We start from the raw sequence: 20,468 nt of genomic DNA, 5'->3' as shown, positions 1-20,468 counted from the left end.
TCGCCCGTTTCTAGCGTTTTGAACCGTTTTCTGACGGTCCGGGCCTGCCTGTCAAGCCACGTCAGCACCGCGCGTGACGTCGAGGCCGTTAACGGCCGTTACTCGGACCGACCGGTGCGGTCGGACCGCACCCGCTCGCTCGCTGTCGGCAGCATCTCTCTCTCGCTCCTCCTTTCCCCCGTGCTCTTTGTTTCTCCCGACGACGGCGGCGGCGAAGAAGAAGGACGACGGCGAGCCTGGGGCGACAGCCAGTGGCGAGGGCGGTGCTCACTCCGAGGTCAACAAGTGGCTAGGCAGCGCAAGTTTCCCGACCCCGCACTCGTCTGGGCCACCGACGCAGGCGGTCCAGATCTCGCCGGCGTTCCGCGCGGCCAGGGCAGTGGCCAAATGCATCCATGCGGATCCAGAAGGCGGGCACCAGTGGGCCTCCTCACTTGGTGGCGTGGAGTAAGTTATGAATTGTTTTAATTATTTTTCTTAGTTTATTTATGAACTAGGGTTAGGATTTGTTTCTTAGATTGTTAATGAATTAGTTTCTTTGGTATATTATTATGTATACATTGTAAGCAATATATGAATTAGGGTTTAGGTTTGGATGATATGTTGTGCAAGTGAAACTGTTGCATACTTTTTAACTCGAAAATCTGAAGAAATCTGAATGTGTTGTTTCTTTTTTTGCATAGTTTGGATGACGAAGTATGGGAATTGAGGCTGCATTTTCAGGGTAGAGACAACATGGAAAGGAAGTTTTCCTTATCAGAAATGAATTACCTGTTATTGTTAGCACTTATTGAACTTGAGGGCTATGGGTTGGATGCCTATCTGTCATATGTTAAGGATGAGGGTAAGGGGCTGGAGGGGATTGAGGTTTTGGACAGTGATGAGAAGGTGGAGGAGATGCTAGATTTGTTTGCTGAGAAGAAAATATTGAACATAACAGTGAGAGAGGCTAGTGACCCAAATCCAGCAGATGCAAACATGGACCACACCTTGCTTGAATAGCAGATTCCAATGAGTCAAGTTGGTGATCCCATTGTTTATAGTGTTTCCCAAGAAGGTGTCCTTTTCCCTGTCTCAAATTCTTCACAGCCTCCACTTGTGCCTGTTGATCCATATTTTAACACACAACAGAGCTGTAATTTCAACAAGGGAAAAGAGGCAGTGGAAATTGAAGGCATTGAAGCAGAAGATCAAGATGAAGATGAGTTGGACAAATCCTCTTCAGATTTTGATTTTTTCAGGGGTGATTACAGAGGGAAGAAAATTTCATACAAGTCTTGGGCTAGGGGAGAAGATGAAGGTGGTGAAGGAACAAGTCAGCACTATAGGGAAGAGGAAGAGATGGCTGAGCATTATTTTGGGGCAGCTTCTGAACCCTCAGAGTTTTGGCAGGAGCCAAATGGTTCTGTAGAAGATGATGAAGAAGAAGCTTCAGATCATGTGAAAACTGTGGCACAGAAGATACCTGTGAGGAAACAAGGCCCAACAAGCAGATCACACAGTGAGCCAGATCACATAAAGTTTGAAGATTTCGTGCCAGAAGCTGATGAGTTCTGCTTTCCATGTGATGAAGGCATTTCTGATGAAGAAGATGATGCACCTAGGTTGCCTTGTGGCAGGAAGAGAAAATTGAAGAAGAAGAAGAAGGAGGAGAGAATATGGTATGATTCCTCTAGGCCTGATGCACATGAACAGTTTAGGATTCATTTGTGCTTTCTGAATGTAGTAGAGTTCAGAGAAGCATTGAGAAACTACCATGTTAGGACACTTAGGAACTTTGAGTACCATAGGAATCATCCAAATAGGATCATAGCCTGGTGCTCAGATAGAAAGCATGGTTGTGAGTTTTATATTACTGCTTCTAAGATTGCCCATGAGTCAACCTTTAGCATCAAGAAGATGAATCTTGATCACACCTGTGGAGCGAGTGGAGAGAACACAAAGGTTACAATGAAGTGGGTTGCAAAGGTTGTTGAGGATACTGTAAGATCCAATCCTGGTGCAGGTGTTGAGACTATACTGAGTTATACAAAAAAGAAATTTGGAGTACATGTTCCAAAAAGTTTGGCCTATAGGGCAAGGAGGAAAGCAGTTGATGTTGTGCAAGGGGATCACAAGACACAATACTACAGGTTAAGAGACTATCTGCAGTGTGTTTTGGACACAAACCCTGGTAGTAGGTGTGTTGTGACAACAAAGGAATTTGAACTCCACCCAGCACCTACCCCAAGGTTTCATTACATGTTTTACTGTCTGTTTGCTTGTAAGGAGGGGTTCCTAAATGGTTGCAGGCCTTTCATAGGTAAATCTAGTCTGTATAGTGCTTAAATAGGGATTGCATTACATGTTTACTAAGCACTAATGGCTTAAAATGCAGGTCTTGATGGATGCTTCATCAAACTAAGCACTGGGCAGCAAATCCTGGCAGCAACAGGGAGGGATGGCAACAACAACATCTTCCCTATTGCATTTGGTGTTGTTGACAAGGAGGAGGCAGATAGTTGGACTTGGTTTCTTACACAGTTAAGGACAGTAATTGGTAGTGGCAACAAGTTTGGGCCCTACACAATTATGTCAGACAGGCGAAAGGTACAACTACTCTTCATGATTTAACTGCTTTTCCTTGCACTATGTAATGCTTTCTCTACTTCACTAGTTATTAATACAAAATCAATGAACAGGGTCTGCTCAATGCAATAGAGGATGTATTTCCTGGTTCCCCTCAAAGATTTTGTTTAAGACACATATATGCCAACTTCCAATCAGCTGGGTTTAGAGGGGATGAATTGAAAAAACATCTAGACCAGGCTGCATATTCTTTCACTAAGCATGGGCATGATCTGGGCATGGAAGCATTGAAGAAAGAGAGTGAGGAGGCATGGAAGTGGTTGTCCAACATGCCAGTCCATACTTGGGCCAGGAATAGAATGGATACTATATGCAAGATAGACCTTGTTGTAAACAATCTTAGTGAAGTTTTCAACAGGATGATTCTGGATGTTAGGAACAAGCCCATAAGGACAATTCTTGAAGGAATGAGGACAAAACTCATGATCAAGTTTCAGAAGATTAGGGAGAAGACAGAGGCATGTAGGTGGGATATCACACCCACTTTCTCTGAGATATTGGAGGAGGCCAAGAAGTGGGCAAAATATTGTGATGCATATATGGCTGGACCAGGCATTTGGCAAGTTACAAGTAGTTCAGAAAAGACCTACTGTGTAAACCTAAACAACTACACATGTGACTGTAGGAGGTGGGATATGACAGTTGTTCCATGTAGTCATGCTATAGCAGCAATGCAGAAGGTGAAGCTACACCCTGAAGATTTTGTCCATGAGTTCTTCAAGAAGCCCCTCTACTGTGAAACCTACAAGCATATTATATACCCTGTTCCAGGCCCTGATTGTTGGCCACACACCATGGGGGATGACATATCTCCTCCAGTATTCAAAGAAAAGAAGGGTAAAAAGCAGACAGCTAGGAGGAAAGGACATTTTGAGGTGCCTGCCAAGAAGGATACATCAAGATTTGGGACAGTGACTTGTAGCAATTGCAATAAGCAAGGTCACAGATATACCACATGTGGTGTTCCACTGAAACCCAAACTGCAGATGAGAAAGAATAATCACCAGGTATGCTTATTGATAAAGAAATTTCTGTTTCATAGGCTTGGTGGTTTAATTCTAATTTGCTTTGTTAAATGTGCAGGAGAATAGGTCGGACTACTCTTCATCTACCATGGCTACTACAGGTGTGGTTGCACCACCACCACCATCAGCACCATCAGCACCAGCCATAGCTAGGAAGAGGCCTGCAACAGCCACAGCTACTCCAAGACCAGCAAAGAGGAACAAGGCAGCTGCTTTTGCTACTCCAGCACCTGCCACATCAGCACCTGCCAAGAAGACCAAAGCAACCAAGAAGACAAGGGCTCCTAGCACATCTTCACCAGCCAAGAACACAAGGTCATCCATTGCCTCTCCAGCAAAGAACACCAGAGCATCAACAGCCAGCAGAGGAGGGGGGTACACAGGTTTTAGTGCTTCAACGCAAGCTGCTCACTCTGAGATGGAGATTGGGTCCAAGAGGGTTAGGAAGCCAACTGGAAAGTGGAAGGCATATTTCACTGCTAGTGGTAACTATTGAGTGCTGGAAAGTTGTCTTGTTTGCACTGTATGAGTGCTGAAACCTAAGTGTTTGCTTGCTGAAACCTATGTATTTGTTAGCTGAAACTTGAGTGTTTGCTTCCTAAAACCTATGTATTTGCTTCCTGAAACCTGAGTATTTGGTTCCTGAAACCTATGTATTTGCTTGCATTATGAAACCTAAGTGTTTGCATTATGAAACCTGAGTGTTTGCATTATGAAACCTGAGTGTTTGTGACTTCTGGGTTGCACTTCCTGAAACTTATGAGCTTTGCAACTGATGCACAGATTGATAGAAACATTCTTTCAAAGAATCAAACATTCTTTCAAATAATCAAACATTCATAGATCCCACCATGCAAACATTCTGTCATACAAAGAGTTGTACAGAAAGTGGAAGAGATACATAGCTCATACTCTTATTCATAATAAAAATAACTACTAACAACTCTCAATCGTAACGATCGAAGAAACGGCGCCACTTTGCTCTGGTGGAAGGGTGAGGAGTGATTACTTCCTATGCCCTAGCCCACCTGATGATCTTCCCTGAGCTCTTGCGCCTGCCGCCAGGGACAAGAACTGTGAACTCATCTGAGTTGCACTTCTCCAAGATCTTCTCTGCCAGCCTCCTCTTGAACTCCAGCTCCCACTCTAGCTCCCAAGCTGATGGCATGGGCACCGCAGGGCGAGCCCTTTGCCTCCTCACATCCACTGCATGCACTGCCTCCTCTTCCTCATCTGTCACCTCCCCAAGCTCTGGATCCATCTAGGATTTCAAGAGGTGGGGTGTGGCGGCTGTGTTCTGGAGGGAGGAGGGTGGGTGGAGTAGGCTATTTATGAGTAGTGGAGGGTGGGTGGAGTAGGCCTAGGTTTGTAAATATAACTGGGCCACAAAGCCCAGGTACAAAACACTAATAAACATAACTAGCTTTTAAACATAAAAAAACACATAGCATAGTCCAGCAGTGCTTATCACTGACTCCATAACATAGCATAAGAGGTTCAAATACAAGCAGAACATTCATTACAACTTAGTTCATAACTTAGCATTAAAGGTTCTAGCAACATAAACTACAGTTCTTATCATTGGCATAGACATAGACTAGATTAGCTTCACATTCCCCAAAATGTACACATCATATCTTCACATCAGATTGTTAGGCCACATACTTATAAAGGCCTTGGATGTACTTCACCATCTCCAGAACACACTTCATGAATCAAGGATGGCCTTGATTTTCTCAAGTTTCTCCTTGCTTGCATGCCCATCCTTCAGCAGCTCATTCACCACATGCTCAAGCTTGGCCTTCTCTATCTTAAGCAAATCTCTCTCCTGTTCAACCTCCTTTTTTGCCTTCCTGGTATTCTTGATAATGTCAGCTTGACTCTGTAAAATGCACCTTTGTTCCTTGGCAAGTTTGAGCTTCTCCATCTGAACCTCCAACCTAGCACTCTCTTCTACCTCTTTCTTCTTCTTCTCAAATTCTTCCTCCTCAACTGCCTTCTGGTAATCCATGTGGTCTACCCTACCAATCTGCCAATCAAACATCTTGGATACATCTTGGACAAGCTTTGTGTACTCAATGCACAGCTTGTCATTTTCAGTCTTAAGCTTGGCCAAATGCTTCTCATACTTCTGCTTATCAACTACCCTGCCACAATTCTGTTCATGGTACATGTCCCACAGCCTGGACAAGCAATTCCGAAGAATTGGATGCCAGGGCTTGTCAACCCACTCAGTAACACCACAGTTAACACCTTCACTCTGCATTTGGAAATTGAAATATACATCACTAAGTGCACTCCATTTCATAACAACAAATCATATCAGACTAAGAAACTGAAGGTGAGGCTTAAGTAAACTGAATATGTTGTTTAATATAACTCAAACTATAACTGGAACCCAACCTGCTTGTACAAGTACATTCACAAATATATGCTTCCTATACATAAGCATTTTTTATAGTAACCATATCCCTCAATACCTTAATACAAGGCATATTGCAGTTCATCCTAAATAATACAGTGCAGGTTCATAAGAGCAACTTGTCAACATAATATTGTGTGGGTTCAGAAAAGCAACCTGACATCCTTGTAAATACATGCGTGGGTTCAGAAGAAAATGATTCCAATTAAGGTACTATACCTGCGGCACTGGACAACCATAGAAACGCCTTCCAGTTAAGGTTCCTTCAAATGCCACACACTTAATTGGCCTCATGTGGTGCATCATGCAGGTGGGTTCAGAAAGCTCCAGCTGGCCACAGAAAAGAGGCTCCATGGTGGTGTCAGGGGTCTCCTGTATGAACACAGCAACAAAATCACCTTAGCTCACAGAACCAGACATAGATCACAAATTAATTCCCAAATCCAGCAAGAACCCTAACCCAAACCCTAGTTTTCAAGCATACATAAACATAGCTCAAACAGCAACCATAACCCTGCCTACTAAATAACAGTAACCAAAGCTTACCCTAGCTCACCAAGTTGAACACTAACCTAATCTAGCTCCTAGATGAACCCTAACCCTAGCTCAGCAGATCGAAAAACTTACCCAAAGAGCCATGTCCATGCTTGTGATGTCGCACTCATCCTCTGAGCTTGTATCCCCGTCATTCCAGGAAGGCATGGCGGCGGTGGAGCTTCCACAGCGCAAGTCGCCGCTGGCGTCCAAGAGTAGGAGTACTCCAAGAGCAGAGAGGAGAGGAGAGTGAGAGCGAGAGAGAGATGAGTGCGGGCCGGGGAGCAAAGTGAGAGCAGAGTGAGAGGGAGGGAGACGACTTAATGAGCGGTCCGACCGCACCGGCTCGGTCCGATTAACGGCCATTAACGGCCTCGCCGTCACGCGTGGCGCTGACGTGGCCTGACAGGCAGGCCCGGACCGTCAGAAAACGGTTCAAAACCCTAGCAACGGGCGATTTGGGTTTTTTGAGACAGCCGACGAGAAAAGTGGTAGGTATCAGTCACAAACAAAAAAGTGGTGGTTTTTTGGAACCCTAGCACGAAAAGTGGTAGTTTAATGCTATTTACTCACAAAAAAGGAATACCAAATGGAGTCCAATTGACGTGCTAATTTTTTATGATTTTTTATGGACCAAAAGAAGCCCCCAGAGTAAAAGAGTTGGTCCAGAAGAGTCTCGGGCTGCCCACGAGGGTGGGGGCGCGCCCACCCCCCCTAGGCGCACCCCCCTATCTCGTGGATGGCTCGAAGACCCCCCTGACGTGAGACCTACGCCAAAAATTCCTATAAATACAGAAACCTCCAGAACATAACCTAGATCGGGAGTTCCGCCGCCGCAAGCCTCTATAGCCATCAAAAACCAATCGGGACCCTGTTCCGGCACCTTGCCGGAGGGGGGATCCCTCACCGGTGGCCATCTTCATCATCCCGGCACTCTCCATGACGAGGAGGGAGTAGTTCACCCTTGGGGCTGAGGGTATGTACCAGTAGCTATGTGTTTGATCTCTCTCTCTCTCTCGTGTTCTTGATACGGCACGATCTTGATGTCTCGCGAGCTTTGCTATTATAGTTGGATCTTATGATGTTTCTCCCCCTCTACTCTCTTGTAATGGATTGAGTCTTTAAGGATTTGAGAACACTTGATGTATGTCTTGCATGTGCTTATCTGTGGTGACAATGGGATATTCACGTGATCTACTTGATGTATGTTTTGGTGATCAACTTGCGGGTTCAGTGACCTTGTGAACTTATGCATAGGGGTTGGCACACGTTTTCGTCTTGACTCTCCGGTAGAAACTTTGGGGCACTCTTTGAAATTCTTTGTGTTGGTTGAATAGATGAATCTGAGATTGTGTGATGCATATCGTATAATCATACCCACGGATACTTGAGGTGACATTGGAGTATCTAGGTGACATTAGGGTCTTGGTTGATTTGTGTCTTAAGGTGGTATTCTAGTACGAACTCTATGATAGATCGAACGGAAAGAATAGCTTCGTGTTGTTTTACTACGGACTCTTGAATAGATTGATCAGAAAGGTTAACTTGGAGGTGGTTTCGTACCCTACAATAATATCTCCGTTTGTTCTCCGCTATTAGTGACTTTGGAGTGACTCTTTGTTGCATGTTGAGGGATAGTTATATGATCCAATTATGTTATTATTGTTGAGAGAACTTGCACTAGTGAAAGTATGAACCTTGGGCCTTGTTTCCTAGCATTGCAATACCGTTTGTGCTCACTTTTATCATTAGTTACATTGCTGTTTTTATATTTTTAGATTACAAATACCCATATCTACCTTCCATATTGCACTTGTATCACCATCTCTTCGCCGAACTGGTGCACCTATAGAGTTTACCATTGTATTGGGTGTGTTGGGGACACAAGAGACTCTTTGTTATTTGGTTGCAGGGTTGTTTGAGAGAGACCATCTTCAACCTACGCCTCCCACAGAATGATAAACCTTAGGTCATCACTTGAGGGAAATTTGCTACTGTCCTACAAACCTCCGCACTTGGAGGCCCAACAAAGTCTACAAGAAGAAGGTTGCGTAGTAGACATCAAGCATTTTCTGGCGCCGTTGCCGGGGAGGTGAGTGCTTGTAGGTATATATTTAGATCTTGCAATCGAATCTTTTAGTTTCTTGTTTTATCACTAGTTTAGTCTATAAAAGAAAACTACAAAAAAATGGAATTGAGGATGACTCATATGCTTCATCTTTTAATATCTTTCATGAAAATAAGGATTCTGATAATTGTGCCAAAGTGTTAGAAGAAGAATGCATTAAAATGTTTGGCACTAAATCTTTGAATGATGAGCATGATTGCAATGTTGTTTGTACGAACTCTTTGAATATCTATGGTACTAATGATGATTGCACTAGTCATGATGAAAATGTCTCTTATAAGCATGTCAATTTTTGTGGAGTGCATAGAGTTTGCAAGTACACACCAAATAGGAAAGATAGATTTTGCAAGAGGCATAAGTATTTAGAAACTAAATGGTTGCAAGAAAGGCTAGATGTTTGTGCTGAAAATTTAAATTTTCTTAGCCATCCTTGTGAACTTTGCAATGAAAGTGGTCATTTAAATATCCAATGCAAATTGTTTCATGATCGAATCGTGTCCAAAAATTGTGATGATTTGATTTCCCTTGCACATCATAATGAATTTAGTTTGCTTTTGGGTTATGAAGAAATGAAACGTATGACTAAGGATATGCTAGAATTTGTCCTTAATAAAGTTCTTGATTTTGATCTAGAGGAAATTTATATGTATTGTGTGGTGAATTGCATTGAAAATACTTATATTGCCAATTACATAAAGACAAGAAAACAAATAGAAGATGAAGAGAATACTAATGAAAGGGAGGAGATTTCCCAATATCCTCCTATTCTTTATTATGATGAATCAGGTAACGAAGAGGAGCCTTCTATTCAATCAATCTCATTAATAAGGAGCTCCAAAAGGAGGATTAAACCCACACATGATGCGAAGAAGAAAAAGAAAAGATGAAGAAGCAAAGATAAAAAGGTATCCCTCCCAAATGATGTTGCTCCTATTACTCATTGTGATGATGATAATTGCTATACTATGGTGCTATCCATACTATTAATGATGAGAGTGATTATGCTTATGATATGAAAAGGCCCAAGCTTGGGGATGCTATGTTTGATGAGAATGACAAGTTTGAGAATATATTCGCTGCAATTAATGTTTTTCCCAAGCTTGGGGATGCTATGTTTAATGAAAATGATATTTTTAGCCTCCCAAGTTTTGATGAGCAAATTTATTATGATGATGGCATGCCTCCTATTTATGATGATTATTGTGATGAAATTTATGCTATAAAAAGTAGTGATGATTATATTTATAATACTTGTCATGATTATGATTACCCTTTTTCTGAACATTACTCTTTTAATGTGGAAACAATTTATAGTATTCGAGTCTCTTATGATACTCCCACTATTCCGAATGGGAAGAATTTTGCTTATGTGGAGAGTAATAAAATTTCTATGCAAGTAGATCATGAAAAGAATGCTTTATGTGCTGGTTATATGGTTGAATTCATTCATGATGCTACTGAAAATTATTATGAGGGAGGAACATATGCTTGTAGGAATTGCAATAATATCATGTTTCCTCTCTATGTGTTAAAAGTTTTAAAGTTATGCTTGTTTCGCCTTCCTATGCTAGTTGATTATTGTTCCCATAAGTTGTTTGCTCACAAAATCCCTATGCATAGGAAGTGGGTTAGACTTAAATGTGCTTTCCATGTGTTTCATGATGCTCTCTTTATGTTTCAATTCTTATCTTTCATGTGAGCATCATTGAAATCATCATGCCTAGCTAGGGGCGTTAAACGTTAGTGCTTGTTGGGAGGCAACCCAATTTTATTTTCCATTCTTTGCTTTTTGCCCCTGTTTAGTAATAAATAATTCATCTAGCCTCTGGTAAGATGTGGTTTTATGTTTTAATTAGTGTTTGTGCCAAGTAGAACCTTTGGTAAGACTTGGGTGAAGTCTTTGCGATCTTGCTGTAAAAAACAGAAACTTTTGCGCTCACGAGATTAGCTGCCATTTTTTACTGGAGAGTGCTTTTAGTTTGATTATTTTTGCAGATGATTAATATATAAATTCCTCAGGTCTAACAATTTATTTCAGAATTGTTGGAGTTACATAAGTATTCGAATCATACAGATTACTACAGACTGTTCTGTTTTTGACAGATTCTGTTTTCATTGTGTTGTTTGCTTATTTTGATGAATCTATGAGTAGTATCAGAGGGTATGAACCATAGAGAAGTTGGAATACAGTAGATATTACACCAATATGAATTAGAATTAGTTCACAACAGTACCTAAGTGGTGATTTATTTTCTTATACTAACGGAGCTTACGAGTTTTCTGTTAAGTTTTGTGTTGTGAAGTTTTCAAGTTTTGGGTAAAGATCCGATGGACTATGGAATAAGGAGTGGCAAGAGCCTAAGCTTGGGCATTAACAAGGCACCCCCAAGGTAATATTCAAGGACAACCAAGAGCCTAAGCTTGGGGATGCCCCGGATGGCATCCCCTCTTTCGTCTTCGTTCATCGGTAACTTTACTTGGAGCTATATTTTTATTCACCACATGATATGTGTTTTGCTTGGAGCGTCATTTTGTTTTAATTTGTTTTGCTTGCTGTTTGAATAATATCCCAAGTTCTAAAATTATTAAATGTTAGAGAGTCTTCACATAGTTACATAATTATTCGACTACTCATTGATCTTCACTTATATCTTTCGGAGTAGTTTCTCATTTGCTCTAGTGCTTCACTTATATCTTTTTAGAGCACTATGGTGGTTTTATTTTGAAGAAATAGATGAATTCTCATGCTTCACTTATATTATTTTGAGAGTATTTTAGAACAGCATGGTAATTTGCTTTGGTTATAAATTTAGTCCTAATATGATAGGCATCCAAGAGGGATATAATAAAAACTTTCATATAAAGTGCATTGAATACTATGAGAGGTTTGATTCTTTATGATTGTTTTGAGATATGAGGATGGTGATATTATAGTCATGCTACTCTAGTAATTGTGAATATGAGGAATACTTGTGTTAAAGTTTGTGATTCCCGTAGCATGCACGTATGGTGAACCGTTATGTGATGAAGTTGGAGCATGATTTATTTATTGATTGTCTTCCTTATGTGTGGAGGTCGGGATCGCGCGATGGTTAACTCCTACCAACCCTTCCCCTAGGATCATGCGTGTAGTACTTTGTTTTTGATGACTTGTAGATTTTTGCAATAAGTATATGAGTTCTTTATGACTAATGTTGAGTCCATGGATTATACGCACTCTCACCCTTCCACCATTGCTAGCCTCTCTAGTACCGCGCAACTTTCGCCGGTACCATAAACACACCATATACCTTCCTCAAAACAGGCACCATACCTACCTATTATGGCATTTGCATAGCCATTCTGAGATATATTGCCATGCAACTTTCCACCGTTTCGTTTATTATGACACGCTTCATCATTGTCATATTGCTTAGCATGATCATGTAGTTGACATCGTATTTGTGGCAAAGCCACCATTCATAATTTTCATACATGTCACTCTTGATTCATTGCATATCCCGGTACACCGTCGGAGGCATTCACATAGAGTCAAATTTTGTTCTAAGTATCGAGTTGTAATTCTTGAGTTGTAAGTAAATAAAAGTGTGATGATCTTCATTATTAGAGCATTGTCCCAGTGAGGAAAGGATGATGGAAGCTATGATTCCCTCACAAGTTGGGATGACTCTCCGGACTTTATGAAAAATAAAAGAGGCCAAAGAAGCCCAAATAAAAAAAGAGGCCAAAGAAGCCCACAAAAAAAGAGAGAAAAAGAGAGAAGGGACAATGTTACTATCCTTTTACCACAGTTGTGCTTCAAAGTAGCACCATGATCTTCATGATAGAGAGTCTCTTGTGTTATCAGTTTCATATACTAGTGGGAATTTTACATTATAGAACTTGGCTTGTATATTCCAATGATGGGCTTCCTCAAATTTCCCTAGGTCTTCATGAGTGAGCAAGTTGGATGCACACCCACTTAGTTTCTTTTGTTGAGCTTTCATACACTTATAGCTCTAGTGCATCCGTTGCATGGCAATCCCTACTCACTCACATTGATATCTATTGATGGGCATCTCCATAGCCCGTTGATACGCCTAGTTGATGTGAGACTATCTTCCTCCTTTTTGTCTTCTCCACAACCACCATTCTATTCCACCTATAGTGCTATATCCATGGCTCATGCTCATTGATGTCTACTACGCAACCTTCTTCTTGTAGACGTTGTTGGGCCTCCAAGTGCAGAGGTTTGTAGGACAGTAGCAAATTTCCCTCAAGTGGAGGACCTAAGGTTTATCAATCCGTGGGAGGCGTAGGTTGAAGATGGTCTCTCTCAAACAACCCTGCAACCAAATAACAAAGAGTCTCTTGTGTCCCCAACACACCCAATACAATGGTAAATTGTATAGGTGCACTAGTTCGGCGAAGAGATGGTGATACAAGTGCAATATGGATGGTAGATATAGGTTTTTGTAATCTGAAAATATAAAAACAGCAAGGTACTTGCTAAAAGTGAGCACAAACAGTATTGCAATGCGTTGAAACAAGGCCTAGGGTTCATACTTTCACTAGTGCAAGTTCTCTGAACAATAATAACATAATTGGATGTAGGTGGGAATGACACCTATGGGATCACTGGAATCCCTTCTACGGTCGGCAGGCGCGGGGTTGTTAGAAGAGCAGGTCCAGGAGCCAGCACAAAGATCGTTTACCCAGGTTCAGGCCGCGAGGATGCGTAATACCCTAGTCATGCTTTGGTGGATGTATTCAGTGTTCTTGAGCTTTCAAACTAGCTACGGTGGCTGCGTAGTTCCAAAGAGTCGAATCCCTCTCCAGTATGCCTCGGTCCTCCTTTTATAGTCGAAAAGGGGTTGCCACAGTGGCACACAGGAGGTGGAAAGGCGTAAAGTGCACGAGCTTATCGCCCGGTGATACGTCTCCGTCGTATCTATAATTTTTTATTGTTCCATGCCAATATTATACAACTTTCATATACTTTTTGGCAAATTTTTATACTATTTTTGGAACTAACATATTGATCCAGTGCCCAGTGCCAGTTCCTGTTTGTTGCATGTTTTTGTTTCGCAGAATATCCATATCAAACGGAGTCCAAACGGGATAAAAACGGACGGATGTTATTTTTGGAATATTCGGAGAATATGGGAAGCAAAATCCACGCGAGATGGTGCCCGAGGGAGGCACGAGCAGGGGGCGCGCCCCTGACCCTCGTGGGCCCCCCGTAAGGCGGTTGATGCCCTTCTTCGGCCGCAAGAAAGCTAATTTTTGGGGGAAAATCACGGCGAAGATTTCAGTCCGATCGGAGTTATGGATCTCCATATATATATGAAACGGTGAAAGGGCAGCAGGCCAGAGCGCAGAAACAGAGAGAGACAGAGAGACAGATCCAATCTCGGAGGGGCTTTTGCCCCTCCCATGCCATGGAGACCAAGGGCTAGAGGGGAAACCCTTCTCCCATCTAGGGAGGAGGTCAAGGAAGAAGAAGAAGAAGAAGAAGAAGGGGGGACCTCTCCCCCTCTCTTCCGGTGGTGCCGGAACATCGCCGGAGCCATCATCATCACCGCAATCTTCACCAACAACTTCACTGCCATCATCACCAACTCTTCCCCCCTCTATGCAGCGGTGTAACCTCTCTCTTACCCGCTGTAATCTCTACTTAAACATGGTGCTAAACGCTATATATTATTTCCCAATGATGTATGGCTATCCTATGATGTTTGAGTAGATCTGTTTTGTCCTATGGGTTAATTGATGATCGTGATTGGTTTGAGTTGCATGTTTTATTATTGGTGCTATCCTATGGTGCTCTCTGTGTCGCGCAAGTGTGAGGGATCACCGCTGTAGGGTGTTGCAATACGTTCATGATTCGCTTATAGTGGGTTGCGTGAGTGACTGAAACACAAACCCGAGTAAGGGGGTTGTTGCGTATGGGATAAAGAGGACTTGATGCTTTAATGCTATGGTTGGGTTTTACCTTAATGATCTTTAGTACTTGCGGATGCTTCCTAGAGTTCCAATCATAAGTGCATATGATCCAAGTAGAGAAAGTATGTTAGCTTATGCCTCTCCCTCAAATAAAGTTGCAATAATGATTACCGGTCTAGTTATCGATTGCCTAGGGACAAATAACTTTCTCGTAACAAAAAGCTCTCTACTAAGACTAATTTAGTTGTGTCTTTATCTAAACAGCCCCTACTTTTTATTTACGCGCTCTTTATTATCTTGCAAACCTATCCAAAAACACCTACAAAGTACTTCTAGTTTCATACTTGTTTTCGGTAAAGCGATCGTCAAGTGTGCGTATAGTTGTATCGGTGGTTGATAGAACTTGAGGGAATATTTGTTCTACCTTTAGCTCCTCGTTGGGTTCGACAGTCTTACTTATCGAAAGAGGCTACAATTGATCCCCTATACTTGTGGGTTATCAAGACCTTTTTCTGGCGCCGTTGCCGGGGAGCAATAGCGTGGGGTGAATATTCTCGTGTGTGCTTGTTTGCTTTATCACTAAGTAATTTTTATTTGTTGTTCTTAGTTGTTTTGTATCTTTAGTTATGGGTAGGAAACGCAAAATACCAAAAAAAATAGTTGTACCTACTGAACCAATGGTTGAAGAACCACTCAAAATCTATCACACTCCTGAAGCTTATTACTTGGATCATCTTCGATCCCTATGTGCTTGTGTTGAAACCCCAACTAGCTTAGTTGAGGGCAAATCTTTAGATGAGCATGCTTGTTATGTGCGACACCGTATATCTGAAAAAGGGAAACGTTTACTGGATCAAATTCATCGTTTGCAATGCTATGCTTGGAATTTATGTGAAATATATGATGTTACTTGTTGTTCTGAAAACCCTAAGAAACACCTTCCTACCAATGTGAGTTTATTGATAATGGAATCATATCTTCGTATGCTAAGGGTGTTTATAATTACTATGATGTTCAAAAAATTGAAGAATTTGTTGCTTTTAAGGGTGCTTACGAAATTGCTTCTTTGATTGAAACGTATGGTGCTACTCTTTACAAATCTGAAAATTTTGCCATACTTAAATATTGCTATGATAGTTATGCTTCTAATGCCTATGTTGAACCATATATTGAGGACTACTCCGCTGTCCAAGAAGAGACTAATATTTTGCAGGAGTCTATGGAAGAAGAAATTGATGAAACTGTGAGCTCATTGGATGAAAAAGATGAGGAGGAGAGCGAAGAACAAAAGGAGGAAGAGCGGATTAGCTACCCGTGCCCACCTTCTAATGAGAGTAACTCTTCAACTCATACATTGTTTAATTTCCCTTCGTGCTTACCGAAGGATGATTGCTATGATGACGGTTATGATCCCATTGATTCTCTTGAAACATCCCTTTTTGATGATGCTTTCTATGCTTGTGGCCAAGATGCCAATATGAATTATGCTTATGGAGATGAACTTGCTATAGTTCCTTATATTAAACATGAAATTGTTGCTATTGCACCCACGCATGATAATCCCATTATCTTTTTGAATTCTCCCAACTACACTATATCGGAGAAGTTTGCACTTATTAAGGATTATATTGATGGGTTGCGTTTTACTATTACACATGATGATTTTGGTAGATATAATATGCATGTGCTTGCTGCTCCTACTTGCAATTATTATGAGAGAGGAACTATATCTCCACCTCTCTATGTTTCCAATACGATAAAATTGCAAGAAACTGTTTATACTATGCATTGGCCTTTACTTTGTGTGCATGAATTGTTCTTTTATGTCATGCCGATGCATAGGAAGAGAGTTAGACTTCGTTGTTGCATGATATATGTTGCCTTGTGCTCACTACTAAATGTCAAATCATTGTTAATTAAAATTGGCTTTGATATACCTTGGGATCCGGGTGGATTCACTACTTGAGCACTATATGCCTAGCTTAATGGCTTTAAAGAAAGCGCTACCAGGGAGACAACCCGGAAGTTTTAGAGAGTCATTTATTTCTGTTGAGTGCTTTTATATAGTTTAAAATTAAAAAAATAAAGAGGGGAACCCGAAACTTTTCAAAAAGAAAAGCGAAAGTGAGAAAGACGAGCATTGTTGAAGTGGGAGCTAGCCTTGAACTTTGTTCATGCTCACAGAAACTTTGTGAATCTTGATTACAGAAACTTTTCAAGAAAATAATTATCCCCTTGTACAATTCCTTTGTATTATAAAAATAATGTGCCAAGGTTTGCCTTTAGGATGTTTACAATGCTTGTTGGTTTGTACGGTGCAGGACAGAAACTTTGGCTGTAGTGCACGATTTTACATTTTTTACTGGAACGTCAAATGGTTCTGATTCTTTTTGCACCGTCTATACAAATTGTTTATTTTTCCTAATTTTGGCAGAATTTTTCAAGTATAAGAAGTATGGTGAATGTTCAGATTATTACAGACTGTTCTGTTTTAGACAGATTCTGTTTTTGATGCATAGTTTGCTTGTTTTGATGAAACTATCGATTTATATCAGTGGATTAAGCCATGAAAAAGTTAGATTACAGTATACACAATGCAAAAAGAAAATATGAATTGGTTTGCAACAGTACTTAGAGTAGTGATTTGCTTTATTATACTAACGGATCTTACCGAGTTTTCTGTTGAAGTTTTGTGTGGATGAAGTGTTCGATGATCGAGAAGGTCTCGATGTGAGGAGAAGAAGGAGAGGCAAGAGCTCAAGCTTGGGGATGCCCAAGGCACCCCAAGTAAATATTCAAGGAGACTCAAGCGTCTAAGCTTGGGGATGCCCTGGAGGGCATCCCCTCTTTCTTCAACAAGTATCGGTATGTTTTCGGATTCGTTTCGTTCATGCGATATGTGCAATCTTGGAGCGTCTTTTGCATTTAGTTTTCTATTTTATTTTGTGCACCATGCTGGTATGAGATAGTCCTTGGTTTATTTATAGAATGCTCTATGCACTTCACTTATATCTTTTGAGTATGGCTTTATAGAATGCTTCATGTGCTTCACTTATATCATTTGAAGTTTGGATTGCCTGTTTCTCTTTACATAGAAAACCACCATTTGTAGAATGCTCTCTTGCTTCACTTATATTTGTTAGAGCATGGGCATATCTTTTGTAGAAAGAATTAAACTCTCTTGCTTCACTTATATCTATTTAGAGAGATGACAGGAATTGGTCATTCACATGGTTAGTCATAAAATCCTACATAAAACTTGTAGATCACTGAATCTGATATGTTTGATTCCTTGCAATAGTTTTGCGATATAAAGATGGTGATATTTGAGTCATGCTAGTGGGTAGTTGTGGATTAGTAGAAATACTTGTGTTGAGGTTTGTGATTCCCGTAGCATGCACGTATGGTGAACCGTTATGTGATGAAGTCGGAGCATGATTTATTTATTGATTGTCTTCCTTATGAGTGGCAGTCGGGGACGAGCGATGGTCTTTTCCTACCAATTTATCCCCCTAGGAGCATGCGTGTAGTACTTTGTTTCAATGACTAATAGATTTTTGCAATAAGTATGTGAGTTCTTTATGACTAATGTTGAGTCCATGGATTATACGCACTCTCACCCTTCCATCATTGCTAGCCTCTTCGGTACCGTGCATTGCCCTTTCTCACCTCGAGAGTTGGTGCAAACTGCGCCTGTGCATCCAAACCCCGTGATACGATACGCTCTATCACACATAAGCCTCATTATATCTTCCTCAAAACAGCCACCATACCTACCTATCATGGAATTTCCATAGACAAGCCGAGATATATTGCCATGCAACTTCCATCATCATCATATACATGACTTGAGCATTCATTGTCATATTAATTGCTTTGCGTGATCGTAAGACAACTAGCATCATGGTTTCATGGCTTGTCCGTTTTTTGATATCTTTGCTATGCTAGATCATTGCACATCCTGGTACACTGCCAGAGGCATTCATATAGAGTCATATCCTTGTTCTAGTATCGAGTTGTAATATTGAGTTGTAAGTAAATAAAAGTGTGATGATCATCATTATTAGAGCATTGCCCCAGTGAGGAAAGGATGATGGAGACTATGATTCCCCCACAAGTCGGGATGAGACTCCGGACTTTATAAAAAATAAAAGAGGCCAAAGAAGCCCAAATAAAAAAGAGGCCAAACAAGCCAGCTAAAAAAAGAGAGAGAGAAAAAGAGAGAAGGGGCAATGTTACTATCCTTTTACCACACTTGTGCTTCAGAGTAGCACCATGTTCTTCATATAGAGAGTCTCTTGAGTTATCACTTTCATATACTAGTGGGAATTTTCATTATAGAACTTGGCTTGTATATTCCGATGATGGGCTTCCTCAAATGCCCGAGGTCTTCATGAGCAAGCAAGTTGGATGCACACCCACTTAGTTTCAGTTTGAGCTTTCATACACCTATAGCTCTAGTGCATCTGTTGCATGGCAATCCCTACTCCTCACGTTGACATCAATTGATGGGCATCTCCATAGCCCGTTGATTACCGCATCGATGTGAGACTTTCTCCTTTTTTGTCTTCTCCACACAACCTCCACCATCATATTCTATTCCACCTATAGTGCTATGTCCATGGCTCATGCTCATGTATTGCGTGAAAGTTGAAAAGGTTTGAGAACATCAAAAGTATGAAACAATTGCTTGGCTTGTCATCGGGGTTGTGCGTGATATGAATATTTTGTGTGGTGAAGATGGAGCATAGCCAGACTATATGATTTTGTAGGGATAACTTTCTTTGGCCTTGTTATTTTGAAAAGACATGATTGCTTTATTAGTAGGCTTGAAGTATTACTGTTTTTTATGTCAAATGATAGACTATTGCTTTGGATCACTCCTGTCTTAATATTCATGCCATGATTAGATACATGATCAAGATTATGCTAGGTAGCATTCCACATCAAAAATTATCTTTTTTATCATTTACCTACTCGAGGACGAGCAGGAATTAAGCTTGGGGATGCTGATACGTCTCCGTCATATCTATAATTTTTTATTGTTCCATGCCAATATTATACAACTTTCATATACTTTTTGGCAACTTTTTATACTATTTTTGGGACTAACATATTGATCCAGTGCCCAGTGCCAGTTCCTGTTTGTTGCATGTTTTTATTTCGTAGAATATCCATATCAAACGGAGTCCAAATGGGATAAAAATGGACGGAGATTATTTTTTGAATATTCGGAGAATATGGGAAGGAAAATCCATGCGAGACGGTGCCCGAGGGAGGCATGAGGCAGGGGGGGCGCGCCCCTGACCCTCGTGGGGCCCCCGTAAGGCGGTTGATACCCTTCTTCGGCCGCAAGAAAGCTAATTTTTGGGAAAAAATCACGGCAAAGATTTCAGTCCAATCGGAGTTACGGATCTCCATATATACGAAACGGTGAAAGGGCAGCAGACCAGAGCGCAGAAACAGAGAGAGACAGAGAGACAGATCCAACCTCGGAGGGGCTTTCGCCCCTCCCATGCCATGGATACCAAGGGCCAGAGGGGAAACCCTTCCCCCATCTAGGGAGGAGGTCAAGTAAGAAGAAGAGGAAGGGGGGCCCTCTTCCCCTCTCTTCCGGTGGCGCCAGAACGTCGCCGGAGCCATCATCATCACCGCAATCTTCACCAACAACTTCACCGCCATCATCACCAACTCTTCCCCCCTCTATGCAGCGGTGTAATCTCTTTCTTACCCGCTGTAATCTCTACTTAAACATGGTGCTAAACGCTATATATTATTTTCCAATGATGTACGGCTATCCTATGAT

General features: G+C 41.3%; 1 pseudogene; it reads left to right on the top strand.

Moving 5' to 3' along the window:
* LOC123097165 (KHG/KDPG aldolase-like) overlaps positions 1-20,468 on the top strand; it is a 98,648-nt pseudogene that overhangs the window by 9,647 nt on the left and 68,533 nt on the right.

This window comes from Triticum aestivum, chromosome 4D (genome assembly GCF_018294505.1).
Source record: "Triticum aestivum cultivar Chinese Spring chromosome 4D, IWGSC CS RefSeq v2.1, whole genome shotgun sequence".
NCBI lineage: Eukaryota > Viridiplantae > Streptophyta > Magnoliopsida > Poales > Poaceae > Triticum > Triticum aestivum.
Note: the sequence above shows the minus strand (reverse complement) of the source record. Positions and strands in the feature narration are given on the sequence as shown.